Source organism: Brachyhypopomus gauderio, chromosome 6, assembly GCF_052324685.1.
Source record: "Brachyhypopomus gauderio isolate BG-103 chromosome 6, BGAUD_0.2, whole genome shotgun sequence".
NCBI lineage: Eukaryota > Metazoa > Chordata > Actinopteri > Gymnotiformes > Hypopomidae > Brachyhypopomus > Brachyhypopomus gauderio.
Window position 1 is genome coordinate 27,889,727 of NC_135216.1, and position 11,107 is coordinate 27,900,833.

Below are 11,107 nucleotides of genomic sequence, written 5' to 3' on the forward strand. Positions count from 1 at the left end.
GCAGGTTCATGTGCCCTGATCTTGACTTTGACCTCTGACCCCTGACCTCCAACTCATGCTGTTCGACTCAACTGAGGGCATAGCAGCAAGGCCCGTAACTGCCCAGTGACATCATCCCTTTGAGCTTTTCTGATTGGTGGAGGTACTGAGCCACACCTCCCTATTCTCTGCACTGGACCAGTCCTACAGAACAGATGTGATACCAGTAGATCTCATCTCACTGCCTTAACATATCTAAGGAGACCCCTTTAGATACAAACCCATCACTAGAAGTTTGTACGTGTGTGTGTGTGTGTGTGTGTATGTGTGGGTGGATGGGTAAGAGTGTGGTTAAACATTGCTGGCATAACTGAGCTGCATTGAATCAATTCCTGGAGTCATTTCAAACCTCTTCTGTTCAACTTTGGTCTTTGGAAGTTCTTGTCGATGTCAATTGCCAAGTGAGGTCAGGGGGTTAAGAGCAGGTTACCCTGTGTGTGTGTGTGTGTGTGTGTGTGTGTGTGTGTGTGTGTGTGTGTGTGTGTGTGTGTGTGTGTGTGTGTGTGTGTGTGTGTGTGTGTGTGTGCGTGTCCGTCCCTCCACAGATACGGTGCTTCAGTACAATAGGCCGTGTCCTCCTGCTGCTGTGGGGGTGAGAGAGGGAGGGCTGGGACTGATGGATCCTGTTGCGTTGCCCTTTTGTTTAACGCACCACTGCTACACACCCCCCCCCTCCCCCCCCCCCCCCCCGCCCAGAGCCAAAGCATCGGGGCATAAAGAGTGGAGAGAGAGAGAGAATGCAACTTCAAAGCAAGTGAAGAATTTCTTTAAGTAGAGTTCCCCTAAGACCACATCAAACAAGGAGAGACACGGAGGAGAGGAGTGTGTGTGTGTGTGTGTGTGTGTGTGTGTGTGTGTGTGTGTGTGTGTGTGTGTTTGGCATCAGCACATGGCCTCTAAGAGCCACATGTAGGATACTAATCTCTACAGAGCCAGATGAAGGAAAAATCATCTGTCAACGCAAATATAGAACTCTTTATGTGTGTGTGTGTGTGTGTGTGTGTGTGTGTGTGTTTATGTTAGTGTGTGCAGACCCTAGAACACCCAGAGAGCACTTGAACTCAGCAACTGTGAAAGATTGGCTCTAAGGGAGGACTTACAGCCCACACACAAAGACACAAATATTCCCCACCATTGAATCTCTCTCCCTGTCTCTCCCCCTCTTTTTCTCTCTCTTCTCTCTCTCTCTCTCTCTCTCTCTCTCTCTCTCTTCTCACACACACACACAGCTTTCAGTAACACAGGTCTTTTTATGCATGTTGCTGAGGTATTGATTGTGAATGTGTATGTACTTGGGTTTTTTAATCTGATGTGTGAACACATCACAAACACACACACACATTGTTCCAGTGTTGTTATGTTTGTGTGTTCTGCAGTATTGTTGCACCTATGAATGTGCTGACACGTATCACCTCACCTTACCCTCTGAGATCATGTTTAGCCTAAAGCACACACTCTTTCCAAAAACACACACACACTCTCTCCTAAAACACACTCTCTCTCTAACCACTTCAGTTGGAGATGTTTTAGCTTCATTGTGGATGGATTTGATGTCACTGTGTTGTATTCCCAATAACAATGGACACTTTCTAAAGTCAGATATCCCAGTTAACCCTGTGAAGCCCTGTGGTTTCCAGGTAAATATCCCGTTGTGAAGCGATCTGTCTTATCAACACAGCACACCCAACCATATCATCCTGAGATAAGGCAAAGGTATAAAGCACAAACTCATTAGCCGTCACAAGGCTAGACTCTGACTCTGACTGGAGTTTCATGTAATGCAGTTAAACATATAGATGGCAATTCACTGTAATGTCCCACATACACTGAGTTCCACTGAGGATTCTGGTATTCTTGACCCATGTGTCTACCTCGTGCCTGTGAGCTGTCCAGCTGTCTCTGTGTCTCCCTGTCTGTCTCTCTGTCTGTCATCCAGGTCGACCTTCCTCTGGACCCACTGGTTTCCTGCGCACTGGGCCACTGTCTCCCAGTATCCTTCCTGTCTGCCCCTCTTAATCTGTTTGAGTCTTTCATATGGTCTTTGGCTCAGGGTCTGTCTGTCTGTCTGTCTGTCTCTCTCTCTCTCTCTCTCTCTCTCTCTCTCTCTCTCTCTCTCTCTCTCTCTCTCACACACACAAACTCTCTCTGTCTCTCTCTCCTACTCTGTTTCTCTGCATCTGGGATGAGGCCTCTAGGGATATCCTTGTTTCCTGGCTTCTGGTACTGATTCCTGACTTCCTCTGACTTCCTGAGACTACCTCTCTCTCTCTCTCTCTCTCTCTCTCTCTCTCTCTCTCTCTCTCTCTCTCTCTCTCTCTCTCTTTCTCTCTCTCTCTCTCTCTCTCAACCATAGTTTATTAGTACAGACCCTATGAACTGCATTATAGTGTACTATAGTATCATACTATTGTACAGAAGGTGTTGTGCTGTGTAATGAAATTCATGATCACGACAATAAATGACCATCTGACAGAAAACACTCTAAACAAACAAATAAATTCCTATAAAAATGTAAATATAAAAAAGTGTAAATATGATCTAACAGTTATTAAATGCAGTTCAGGGCCAGGTTATAGCTCAGGCAGCAGACTATCACGTATTAAGTTGTTGTAAGGTGTTAGTCATCAAGAGATGACAACACAAACATTGTGTGAGGAGCATATGTGTTACTATTGAATGAGATGTATGATATCATCACAACAATGTTTAAAATATTAATCAGATGGTGTAGCTGGCGCTGATTGAGTTTGTATTACCATGCAAACAAAACTGAAATATTTGAAATTATTTTAGCTATTTTTTAATTAAACCATAATTAACTATGCTATACCAATAATGATTTAAAGGAAAAGTTTGTTTGTTTTATGGTTACATTTCCTGTATGGTGTGCAGTAATGACACATTAATTGGACGTTGAGTGTCAGAGAATGGACCCGTGTGAGAGGGGGCGTTCAGGACGCTCAGAGGCGTAACCACGTGATGGGTTATTACACTGTGTAACATTTCATATTACTATGTTACTTTGGATGTCTGTGCACGTATCCTGATGTGTGTGGATATATGTTTGTATGATCAGGCTAATTATATGTGTTAGCACATGGTGTGAGTGAGTAGATTTCTGAGAATTATGTATTATATTGTGCTCTAGGCTTTCATGGTGATTTGTAGTATTTCACAGCAAATAAAAGTGAAATAGACCACCAGTATAAAGCACAGACTTAACCAGTGTTCTCATAGACTTAACCAGTGTTCTCAAAGACTTAATTAACCAGTGTTCTCATAGACTTAACCTGAGTTCTCATAGACTTAACCAGTGTTCTCGTAGACTTAATTAACCAGTGTTCTCATAAATGGTGTGCTAACACGATATTCAGACATTTTGAAATTTCATGTGAGGATCTGCCAAACAGCCAAAAAATAATAATAAATAAATAAATAAAGTATTCTTGAATAAACATTAGGAAGTGTTTTGCTAAATGATGCAATAGAAACTTGGCAGTGACCCCCATTATTTTGAACTTCACTATATAACGTCAGCAAGTGATCGAGTCAACAAAGAATTCAAACTTAATGGAAGAAATAGAGACTTGTGGGTAGTAGCTTTGATCCTTTCCAAAACGGTGAGACGCTGACGTCTTTGGAGACCCTTTGTCACAGGACGTAGGGTCACTGCAGGACCTGAGGAGAAACCCCCGTGGAGCTGACAGAGGAGGACTGCGAACATCAAACATGCAGGGACGTAAATACGGTGTTTATCTGTCTCACCTTGTTCGATTTTAACAGATTTTATGAAATTTTAAAAAAGAAAGAAAGAGTGAAACCTGCGAGCATCTTCCGGGGAGAGACGTGTCAGCCGCACTCACGTCTCGTCTGACCTCAGTATCCTGCTGAAACCGCCGCTATGCAGGAAGTCACTTTTGTAACCTATGAATGAGGAGATCTCAGTATGAAGGTTTCTGAATAATTCACTCAAAATCTTCAGTTTGGTGCGCTGGTATTTTAACATTTATGTTTAGTTATTAAAGGTTTGATGTCTCACATCAGGGTTTTGGAAGTATTATTACATTTAGTTGTAATGGTATATAACAAACACACACAGACACACACATATACACAATGTTTTAGAAGTATTTATGATCACATTTAACATTGAAATTTCCTGTTGAAATTGTACAAAGCACACACACACACACACACACACACACACACACACACACACACACACACACACACACACATCTGGCTCTCTTAATAAGTAATAGCATTTTCTTTATTACACTAAAAAGGAAAGCACTGATCTGGGATCAGAAATAACTACAGGAACTACAGGCGCAGGTGTGGATCATAAAAGTTCGGTGATAAATGGTAAAGGGTGATCATGAGTGGGCCAATTACACGCAGGTGCTCGTTAAGGTTCGTTAGTACAACATTCTTTGATGTGGTCTGACAGGACAGCTGTTCTATAACAACTGCAGCTAACATGTGGAGAGGAGAAGAGTGGAGCAGGAAACAGGGAAGGAGGAGAGGAGAGAGGAGGAGAGGGGAGGAGAAGAGGAGAGTAGAGGGGAGGAGAGGAGAGGAGAGGGGAGGAGAGGGGAGGAGAGGAGGAGAGGAGAGGAGAGAGAAGAGGAGAGGAGGAGAGGAGAGGAGAGGACAGGGGAGGAGAGGAGAGGAGAGAGAAGAGGGGAGGGGAGGAGCGGGGAGGAGAGGGGAGGAGAGAGAAGAGGGGAGAGGGGAGGAGAGAGGAGGAGAGAGGAGAGGGGAGGAGAGGTATCCAGAGAAGTAACGCACAGATGCAGGTAAGGCCACGTGAATCTGAGCCACCTACGCAGGTTGAGAAGAACAGATCCACATGAGGAATGAGGTCATGAGGACATGTCCCACATGATGTCACCTCAGGCCCTCTCCAGGACGAGGCGGTGACCTCGTTCTTCCATCTGCTGAGGTTTTGGGTGGTGACGAGCCGTTTGTCCTCTGTCTGGAGTCGTTCCTTTCACTCTCGGGCCAGCGACTGTCTCCGACGGCCACGCCTTCACATCATTACTAGAAGCATCTGAGAAAGTGAATCGCTAAAATGACACAAATGACTGGGTTCTCTTGATATTGCTCAGGCCATACCCAGGAACTGCTGCAGAAGGTGGTGACGTGGTCCTCCACCCCAGCACCACACACAATAACCCAAGACCAGAAGCTCCAGATGCTTTCTTCTCACTAGCTGCATTTACTGCATTTTGCCTCAGCAGATTAAAGCAACAGTTCCTGAAAACAATGTCTTTAAACACAGCTGACTCAAAGTTCATAGACAGTCTGTTCATCTTGCAAAACTCCCACTCAAAAGAAGCAGATGCAGAAACCCATCATGCTGTGGTGAAGAAGTGAACACGTCGCCTCAAATCTACGGTGTAACTTCACACAACATCGCCATTACTGCTCTTCTGTAAAGCCAAAAGAAATGGCACATGGACCAGACAGCACTAAACGATCAAGGTTTGTTTGCCACATTGAGGAAATCATACAATCTTATAACATCTTCAAGCACCATCCACATCTTGTCATGTAAATAGACATGTAAAAAATGTATTAAAAAATTGGCCAGGCACAGGAAGGTCTGGCGATGGCGTCCCGTCAGACGAGACAGGGACATCGGGGAGTGTGTGGTTGGAGTAATGGTGGAGAAGGTGAGGAATGATCTCAGGTGCTGGCCCCTGGAATGATCTCAGGTGCTGGCCCCTGGAATGCTTTGATAAAACAGAAAGGTGGTACAGAGCTTTGGTCTGGCTCGATCGTGTTTTTGTGGCAAGGTGAGAGATTGACTGATAGTCAGCTCATGTTTCTGAGGTGTTAAGAGAGGACACACTCACACACTCACACACTCACACACCTTACTGATTCTCAGGCCTGCGGTTGGCACCACATCAGATATGAGATATCAGATCTGTCCAGCATCAGTAAAAGCAGTTCAATGGAAATGCATAGCACATACAGGAATGAGGACTATAAACACAGTGTGTGTGTGTGTGTGTGTGTGTGTGTGTGTGTGTGTGTGTGTGTGTGTGTGTGTGTGTGTGTGTGTGTGTGTGTGTGTGTGTGCGTGTGTGTGTGTGTGTATGCTCCAGTCTGTATTGATGTCTAGGTAGGGTGGCCAGCTACTAACATAATGCATTGCTGAAGTGATCACACACACACATTGCTGACTGTATATATCTCATCAACATCTGAAATTAGGTGTTGTTGTGTAGCTTGCACACACTGGTCCTTCATAGTCTGAGCACTGGGTGTGTGTTGTTTTAATATTTTTGTGTCTGTACCTCTCTGTCTCACTGTATATGTGTGTATTTGTGTGTGTATGTGTGTGTGTGTGTGCTATTTAGAGACCCGAGGGATTCACTCTCGCCTGCTTGTGTGTTATGCGCATGAGTGTTTGTGTGACTTTCTGACATGCATTGATTGGCTATTTCTGTCCTCTCACTTTACCTGAGCAACAGAGTACCTGGCACGACTTCAGTCAGACACACTGAAGACAGGAGAACAATAGGGGGAGAGAGAGAGAGAGAGAGAGAGAGGGGGGGGGGGAGAAAAGCAGGGCTACAGAAAAACAAACAAAAGAGGAGTGAAAATGTTTTATTTTATGAATTTATGATAAACATGTCTTATAAAGCACAATAGATTAAATTCTGAGTAGATATGAAAGCTTGCTGGTGTAAGATGCGCGTGCACTGTCACGTGGGACCGGTTCCTCGCAGACTCGGATCACAATACAATCAAGGGAAAGCCTAAATGTACAAGCACGTCAACAAATATTAACCAAGTGAATGTGCGAGCACGGTATGGGATGCTTGGTCTCCGTGTAATAACTGGCTGTAAGCCGTAATTAGCGCCTAATGAGCTGCAATTGTGCTGGTAATTACAGTGCTCTGCACGCGCTCCCCATTCGCACCCTGCACGGGCGAACTCGTTACAGGCGTGTGTGGCGCAGTAATGGACCGGCGAGGTGAAAACGGAGACCACAGCCGCTTTTATACTCAGAACTGAGGAGACGAGAGAAACGGCTGTTTACACCGGGACTTCTCCACCGAGGTTTCTCGCAGACTCCGTGGGCGCGACTCAACCACTGGAGCGAGCGTGCGGGCGCGCGGGCGGGGGAAGCTGGGCGCGTTTAGCGGGAAAGGCGGTCTGGGTGTTTCTGGGTCGGAGCAGTACTGTATGCTCGCACTCTGCTTTCTACCGGTCCTGCCAGTTTTGGATTGCTGTGTCGTATCTCAAATCTATAGTGGCGTGTCACGTGGTCCCGGAGTACATTTTTATAGCCCATTTCCTATTTGTCGACTCACATTTTATGTTGTCATATTTACAAATAAATCACATATGAAACGTCATTTCCAACGCAACGGGGCTGTATTGGTACTACAGAAGAGAAAGTGTTGCCTAATTTTTAATGTTGCAGCAGAAAGGTTTTTCAACAGCGTCTACTCGCTGTGTTGAAACGCGCGAACAATGTTTACACTGGCGCACGAGCGTGGGCTACTGCACGCGACCACTGTCAACAACTTTAAGTAAACAACTCCCCCGTGGTCACTATAATCACTGCAGATAATCAGAGCGCCAACACGTTTGGGTCCATACACCGAATACTAATACACACGGCGACGCAAATGTAAACCACAACTGGAATGACGTGAACCCTCCGGTCAGGAACACGCCAGACCACGCGTCTGTGTCCCCGCGTCTGTGTCCCCGCGTCTGTGTCCCCGCGTCTGTGTTGCGCCTGTGTTCGCGCGTCTGTGTCCCCGCGTCTGTGTCCCCGCGTCTGTGTCCACGCGTCTGTGTCCCCGCGTCTGTGTCCCCGCGTCTGTGTCCCCGCGTCTGTGTCCACGCGTCTGTGTTTCCGCGTCTGTGTTGCGCCTGTGTTCGCGCGTCTGTGTCCCCGCGTCTGTGTCCCCGCGTCTGTGTCCACGCGTCTGTGTTTCCGCGTCTGTGTTGCGCCTGTGTTCGCGCGTCTGTGTCCGCGCGTCTGTGTCCACGCGTCTGTGTCCCCGCGTCTGTGTCCACGCGTCTGTGTCCCCGCGTCTGTGTCCACGCGTCTGTGTTTCCGCGTCTGTGTTGCGCCTGTGTTCGCGCGTCTGTGTCCGCGTGTCTGTGTCCGCGCGTCTGTGTCCCCGCGTCTGTGTCCCCGCGTCTGTGTCCCCGCGCCTGTGTCCCCGCGTCTGTGTCCGCGCGTCTGTGTCCCCGCGGCTTTGTCCGCTTGTCTGTGTCCCCGCGTCTGTGTCCGCGCGTCTGTGTCCCCACGTCTATGTCCACGCGTCTGTGTCCCCGCGTCTGTGTCCACGCGTCTGTGTCTCCGCGTCTGTGTTGCGCCTGTGTCCGCGCGTCTGTGTCCGCGCGTCTGTGTCCGCACGTCTGTGTCCGCACGTCTGTGTCCACGCGTCTGTGTCCCCGCGTCTGTGTCCACGCGTCTGTGTCTCCGCGTCTGTGTCTCCGCGTCTGTGTTGCGCCTGTGTTCGCGCGTCTGTGTCCGCGCGTCTGTGTCCCCGCGTCTGTGTCCCCGCGTCTGTGTCCGCACGTCTGTGTCCCCGCGTCTGTGTCCCCGCGGCTGTGTCCGCTCGTCTGTGTCCCCGCGTCTGTGTCCGCTTGTCTGTGTCCGCACGTCTGTGTCCCCACGTCTATGTCCGCGCGTCTGTGTCCGCACGGCTGTGTCTGCATGTCTGTGTCCACGCGTCTGTGTCCGCGCGTCTGTGTCCGCGCGTCTGTGTCCCCGCGTCTGTGTCCGCACGTCTGTGTCCGCGCGTCTGTGTTCGCGCGTCTGTGTCCACGTGTCTGTGTCCCCGCGTCTGTGTTGCATCTGTGTCCCCGCGACTGTGTCCGGCGTCCCGGTATGGGGGGCCACCGTCTCTGCCGGTGTCACGTGTCTCCGGTCCTAATGGACTCTGCTGCACTTCGCTAACTTTGGTTCGTGTGGCAAAGAGCCTGTGCTGTTGTTGTTGTTGTTGCTGGTGTGTGTGTGTGTGTGTGTGTGTGTGTGTGTGTGTGTGTGTGTGTGTGTGTGTATGTGTGTGTGTGTGTGTGTGTGTGTGTGTGTGTGTGTGTGTGTGTGCGCGCATGTTTGTGTGTATGTTGGGGGTGCAACACCTAATTTTTACACAGTGAGAAAAGCAATCCCGCCTCGCAAACATCTGACAGTGTGTGGGAATGACTGTACTACCAGAGACGTCTGGGAGAGGCAAGATGGCAGGTTTGCAAATGAACAAATGTTTGCGTGTGTGTGTGTGTGTGTGTGTGTGTGTGTGTGTGTGTGGTTGTGTGTATGTTTATGTGTGTGTATATGTGTCTGTGTGTTTTTATGTGTGTGTGTGTGTGTGTGTGTGTGTGTGTGTGTGTGTGTGTGTACTGGTAGGTGTTGTGGATGTTTTAACCCACACAGCTTTACTTTTAGGGAGCTCTGTCTGAACTTGTTGAAGAACCAGACTACCTGTGTACTGCAGAAACACAGACAACACGCTCTCTGCTTGGAGCTGAAGAGAAACGTTACAAAACCATTCTTTTATTTGAAGTCTTCCTACTGACACCCCGCTGGCTGTAGTGTATTCCCAAGAGCACGTGTGTGTAGAGTTCACACGGCGATGTTTGTTTATGTATGTCACTTCTTCATAAACCCGTCATCTGCTCATCTGTTTCAGCACTTACTCCTGTCTTCCTCACCGTGACGACACGCCGCACAAGGTCGTGACTTGTTCCAGTTCTGGAGGGCAGAGGTGGGTGGGTCGTCGCCATGACGCTAACTTTCCACCTCTGTTCTCTCAGTGGTGTGAGGGTCAGAGGTCAGCAAGAAGAAAAGAGATAAAGGACAGAGAAGGAAAAGAGAAGAAGACATATAGTAACACATCCCTTAATCCAGCCGGGGGTGGCTGATATCCCAAATCCACGTGGCAGTGGGATTAACACCACTGATCGTTTTAATCGAGTGTGGAGGACATCACCAGGCCCTTGTCTTGCGAAGAGTGCTTCCATCAGCAGAACTGTCTAAGAAGAAAACGACTCTCCGTGGTCCTGGTTTATATTAGCCTATAATAAAACTGCCGTCTCTTTATGGGATCCATACAGTTGCACTGGCAGCAGTGATTTCTTCCTCTCCACGTTTTAACACAGAACAGAGCTGGCGTCTGTTACGCCGTGGGAGCAGACGCACGCAGGAGACCACCGTGCCCCGGCCCACATCGACAGGAAACGACCCGAGAGTCTCGCAGCCACGATCCCGCACGGAACGTCGGCGGATGGGAACGTCTTTAATCCTTCAGGACCTGGTTTCTGCTTGGAATGCAAAGGAACACGTTCTAACAGAAAAGTGCCCAGAAGATGATGATGTAGACGTATATGAAGACAGACAACAGGGTAGGAGAGGTGAAAGCTTTGTGCACACAGTAATGTGAGTCACTGGTTTTCGCTTTGTTCCAGATCAGAAAATCATCTTCAGCTGGTGTTACCTGGTCTTCTGGACAGATGCCACTTGGAAACACTGTGTGGTTGCTCAGAAGACATGATCTGTGGGGGGTGACGTCTGTGGATTCAGTGGACTCGCGTCTCAACTTCTGTTGTGAAGTTCTGAACAAGTATCTGGGGTGTAACCAGTGGTGATGACCTAGATGTAAAACATGAATCAAATTTTCCATCAAATATTTTCAGCATATTCCACAATAAGCTGCAATTCGCCGCCATGTAGGACACTTACCTCCTGCTGGTTTTTGCAACGCATGACACATTTTGATGCAGCACCTCTCACCAGGAACAGAGGGTTGTGTCGGCCGCCATCTCTGCCATCATTATACGTAATTACACGCCGTTAGTGAAGCGCTAATCAGTCAGTAACGATGTAGCACTAATCACCCTGCATGGTGTTGTGGACGCAGGCGGGATCGGGAGCGCGAGCTGATGATGGACGCGTCTATTTCTGTCCTCCCTTTGACCACACAGAGCAAGAGAGCCGGGGACACTCATGAGAGTGTCCATTATGTTGGATGAAGTCAACCCCAATGGTGAAGGGGTGACTCAGGGCCTGCTAAGAGGCCTCTTCATA

General features: G+C 48.2%; 1 long non-coding RNA gene across 1 annotated transcript in view; it reads right to left on the reverse strand.

The window, feature by feature from the left end:
• Positions 1 to 9,332: 9,332 nt before the first annotated feature.
• Positions 9,333 to 11,107, reverse strand: part of LOC143516302 (uncharacterized) — a 2,037-nt gene continuing 262 nt past the window's right edge. The window contains exons 1-3 of the long non-coding RNA XR_013131646.1: positions 10,763 to 11,107; positions 10,518 to 10,672; positions 9,333 to 10,344 (exon numbers count right to left, since the gene is read on the reverse strand). The exon at positions 10,763 to 11,107 is cut by the window's right edge and continues 262 nt beyond it. This is a non-coding gene — a long non-coding RNA (uncharacterized LOC143516302). The remainder of the gene's footprint in view (positions 10,345 to 10,517; positions 10,673 to 10,762) is intronic.